This window comes from Girardinichthys multiradiatus, chromosome 9 (genome assembly GCF_021462225.1).
Source record: "Girardinichthys multiradiatus isolate DD_20200921_A chromosome 9, DD_fGirMul_XY1, whole genome shotgun sequence".
In the NCBI taxonomy this organism is placed as follows: domain Eukaryota; kingdom Metazoa; phylum Chordata; class Actinopteri; order Cyprinodontiformes; family Goodeidae; genus Girardinichthys; species Girardinichthys multiradiatus.
This window is the reverse complement of record NC_061802.1, coordinates 2,261,618-2,266,885: the sequence shown is the minus strand read 5'-3', so window position 1 is coordinate 2,266,885 and position 5,268 is coordinate 2,261,618.

The following is a 5,268-nucleotide window of genomic DNA, read 5'->3' as shown; positions in this document are numbered from 1 at the left end:
TCTCCAAAATGCTCAACAGATACACTAAGGAGGTCCTCTGTCTCCAGGGCCATCAAACTGTTCAGGTGCTTTAATTAGGACAGTTGCCTAATCTGCCTGCTGTTTCACTGTTTGTACTATACCTTCTCATTTTACTTTATTCCATTTTATGTTTTAGCTGAATTTAGTTTTATTCTAGTGGGTAATCTCATTCTTCATCGCTCACATACAGGTGCTTCTCAAAATATTAGCATATTGTGATAAAGTTCCTTATTTTCCATAATGTCATGATGAAAATTTAACATTCATATATTTTAGATTCATTGCACACTAACTGAAATATTTCAGGTCTTTTATTGTCTTAATACGGATGATTTTGGCGTACAGCTCATGAAAACCCAAAATTCCTATCTCACAAAATTAGCATATCATTAAAAGGGTCTCTAAACAAGCTATGAACCTAATCATCTGAATCAACGAGTTAACTCTAAACACCTGCAAAAGATTCCTGAGGCCTTTAAAACTCCCAGCCTGGTTCATCACTCAAAACCCCAATCATGGGTAAGACTGCCGACCTGACTGCTGTCCAGAAGGCCACTATTGACACCCTCAAGCAAGAGGGTAAGACACAGAAAGACATTTCTGAACGAATAGGCTGTTCCCAGAGTGCTGTATCAAGGCACCTCAGTGGGAAGTCTGTGGGAAGGAAAAAGTGTGGCAGAAAACGCTGCACAACGAGAAGAGGTGACCGGACCCTGAGGAAGATTGTGGAGAAGGGCCGATTCCAGACCTTGGGGGACCTGCGGAAGCAGTGGACTGAGTCTGGAGTAGAAACATCCAGAGCCACCGTGCACAGGCGTGTGCAGGAAATGGGCTACAGGTGCCGCATTCCCCAGACCTGGGCTACAGAGAAGCAGCACTGGACTGTTGCTCAGTGGTCCAAAGTACTTTTTTCGAATGAAAGCAAATTCTGCATGTCATTCGGAAATCAAGGTGCCAGAGTCTGGAGGAAGACTGGGGAGAAGGAAATGCCAAAATGCCAGAAGTCCAGTGTCAAGTACCCACAGTCAGTGATGGTCTGGGGTGCCGTGTCAGCTGCTGGTGTTGGTCCACTGTGTTTTATCAAGGGCAGGGTCAATGCAGCTAGCTATCAGGAGATGTTGGAGCACTTCATGCTTCCATCTGCTGAAAAGCTTTATGGAGATGAAGATTTCATTTTTCAGCACGACCTGGCACCTGCTCACAGTGCCAAAACCACTGGTAAATGGTTTACTGACCATGGTATCACTGTGCTCAATTGGCCTGCCAACTCTCCTGACCTGAACCCCATAGAGAATCTGTGGGATATTGTGAAGAGAACGTTGAGAGACTCAAGACCCAACACTCTGGATGAGCTAAAGGCCGCTATCGAAGCATCCTGGGCCTCCATAAGACCTCAGCAGTGCCACAGGCTGATTGCCTCCATGACACGCCGCATTGAAGCAGTCATTTCTGCAAAAGGATTCCCGACCAAGTATTGAGTGCATAACTGTACATGATTATTTGAAGGTTGACGTTTTTTGTATTAAAAACACTTTTCTTTTATTGGTCGGATGAAATATGCTAATTTTGTGAGATAGGAATTTTGGGTTTTCATGAGCTGTATGCCAAAATCATCCGTATTAAGACAATAAAAGACCTGAAATATTTCAGTTAGTGTGCAATGAATCTAAAATATATGAATGTTAAATTTTCATCATGACATTATGGAAAATAATGAACTTTATGACAATATGCTAATATTTTGAGAAGCACTTGTAGGTTTGTTGTCTCTTACTGCTTTAGGACTTACAGGTTTCTGTCCAATCAGAGCCCAGATCCCAGAGAGACACGCCCACACATCAACTTTCAGTAGATTTCAGCTCTAAACTTTCTGTCCAAACTGAAATTGAAGATTTTATTAACCTTCCACAGAAAACACAAATTGAAATGCGTTGCCACCAGAAAATCTAACATATTGTGATGAAGATTAGATTTTACTCAGCTCCTGTCTGTGTTTCTGTCTGCCGGTCTTATAAGAAGACGCTGTGAACTTCCCCTGCTTCTCAAAAAAGATGGGAAAACGTTTGTATCAGGAATGTATTTACATCTATAAAGAATGCCAAACCTTCATTTTTTATTAATTTGTCATGGTTCTGTGGACTACAGAGACAACAAAGAAGGCTACAGGAACCAAACTTTCCCCAAGCATGGATCCATTTAAAAATGTGGCCTTTTTCAAATCATACAAACACAAAGAAGGAGATTTGAAACAGAGAGGCTCTGCTCACTTAAAATTCAGAACGAGAACATCCAGCAGATTAAAGTGGAGAAAGTACGATTGGATTCGGAAACTGCTTGAGTTAAATTGGAGGTGACAGCAATTCCACTTCAGGGAGCTTTGCCTTGAATACCTCAAAGTGCCGTGGCCTTCGAGACACGGGAGACGAGAAATTAGAGGAATGGGGAGCAGAGCTGGGAATGAGCAAATGGAACAACAAATAAAGTGAAGTTGCACAAATATACGGGTGGAAATTTACTGAAAATAAAACAGCCGCTTCAGTGTGGAACAACTGAGAGGGATATTTTAACTGCAACCTTTTTCCTTTATTGGTTATTCCAGCATGTTTCTTTTTGCTCCACCTTTCATCTCCAGCCTTTTCCACAGGTGAGGTCTCTAAGGTTCAGCTGATGGATTAAAAATAAATGAGAAGGTAAACATTGTAGGATAAAGCTGCTGCTCCACACACGGCTCAGAGAAACAGGAATTCACTTCGTCTCCACATTTATTAAACCGTCACGTTCCAGCCTCTCCACTTCATCTCCATTTGTCTTCTCCAATCTGTCTGCACCCGCGAGGCCACGTCCACTTTAATGTGGATAAATGTAGATCAGCCTCGAGTCCACACTTTGCTCTCTCAGATTTATTTGGGTCGACAGTCAGAACAGAAAATTAATATTAGAACAAGAGGACAAATCTACATAAAAAACCGAAACAAAATCCATAAGGACGGTGTAAAAGTACTGGACGCTCAAAATTATTGACACCCCTGCTAGACGTAGGTTTAATTTGACCAACATGTTTCTCCTGACTGAAGGTAATATTAATGTGTTGGAAGGGCCCCAGTCAGAGACCTGAGCTAAATCTGATAATCTGTGAAGGGAGCTCCAGATTAGGGTGACGGTAAGGAGTTATTCTAACCATTTCGAACAAATAAAAGTTCAATAAAAACCCAGGAAATGGAAAACAAGAATATAAGGTTTCCAATAAAAGTATGTGTAAAACAAAAGCAAAAAGTGTTTGAAAGGAAGCTGGAAGAAGCAGTGGCCTATCCAGGCCTGCCCCTACGTTTGCCTACAATTTCTTTATGAAAAAGGTAACCACCTATATATGATTATATAACTTTGTTCTCCCTCTTTTCTCTTTCTAGAAGCTACACCTGGCCTGGCTCTGTGTCTACCTGTGACACCTTTCTGGAGGGAGGCATCGTCCGAGCTTCTGCTGGCAACAACTTAATGCTCACCTTCTACAGATGATCCACATGACCCTGTCTTTCAGTGTTTAACCCTTTCTCTCTCCTAGACATGGCTACTGACTGAGCTTCTACTGTAACTAACTCTATGTGCTCTCTTTCAGACTCTAACTTTGAAAACTGGCTCAGAGTTTATCTGTTCTTTCTTTCTAGATGAAACGACTAAAGGAGCTACATCCATTAACATTTACTTTTCCTTCCCATAGAAAGTACTCCTGGATCAGTGCTTCTTTGTTCTTTGTGTCTCTGCTCTGTTCTCTCAAACCTCCAGTCGGTCGTGGCAGATGGCCGCTCACACTGAGCCTGGTTCTGGTTCTGCTGGAGGTTTCTTCCTGTTAAAAGGGAGTTTTTCCTCTCCACTGTCGCTACATGCATGCTCAGTATGAGGGATTGCTGCAAGTCACTGACTCAATGCAGTCTGCTGAGTTTCCTTAAATGGAAACATTTTAACCCATTTGAATAATAAACTGAATCTGACTGCACTGATCTGATGGTTACCAGAGAGGTACCAGAACCAAGGCGTCCCTATTTATCAGAAACTCTTGAAGACCCAGCTATTCAGAAAGCATCTCCTGCCTCAGCAGCTGCCCTCTATCTGCCTGCTTTCTGTTTCTACACCGGTCAGGGATCACCTGACCGGAGATCACCTCTGACCTACCCTGACCAGTCTTCCTTCTAAATAGCTTATTGTTAACTTTGATATTAACTGCATTGTTATATCCTCATGTACCAGCCACTTTGGATTAATGTGTTTATTGAATGCACAAACATAAATAAACTGAACTGAAGTGAAACTTCAGAAGCCCACGGCTGTAATTCACCTGCTGGAAATATTTCAGGTTTTTACAGACTTCATCCGCCTTAAGACCTTAAAACACGACGTCACCATCTTTCCCATTTTCTTTTCTGAAGCAGCAGCGATGCTTCGTCAGCTGAGAGTCACATTGACCGTCCTCACTAAGGAACTCATTGTCCAGAGAAGAAAAATGTCTCTGTCTGTCTGTCTGTCTGCATGTGGAGTGAGAGACGAAGTCAGCTGAGAGTCATCAGTCGTACCGGCAGATCGCTGCACCCATCTGGTCATGGAGAGAATCGCACTAAACCACGAGGAACCGAAAAGTAACATGAAAACATTAGGCTCAGCTTACAGGTTAAATAACCAAGAAAATGTCAATCCAAACTGTTGAGACATACAGGAGCTTTTAACTCTCTGGGGTCTCTTTCTCCTTTGGACATTAAAATAAGTTTTTCCAGTGTCTTTTTATGAAGTCATGACCAACTTGTCTTCAGCATACACAAAAATACTCCTGAATTGTTTTTATTTGTAACCCCTCAAATGCTGGCCAATTAAAGTCACTCTTAAAAAGAAAAGATTCATGTTATGCAAACTGAAATCTGTTGGGTGAATATTACAACTGTCAAAAAACCTGCAGCAACTTTGATTTATGAAAAGAAATTAATACAAAAGTTCTAAAAAATTATTGAAATACGTCATTTTTTTTCCCAATACTGTGTTCAGATTTACAGAACATTAACAGGTTTAAAATAACCATAATTATGAAGGGATTACGACAAGGGAGTAAAGAAATTTAAAAGAAAACATGTTGCAATGGTAGTCTGGTTTGGATTTGAGTCAGAAGAAGTGTAAAGGGACAGAAGAGACAGATTGATCTATTTAGTTTAAAAAACCTGAACAGAAAAACAGAAAACTCCTCTGAAAGCAAACAGCCTGGAGAAG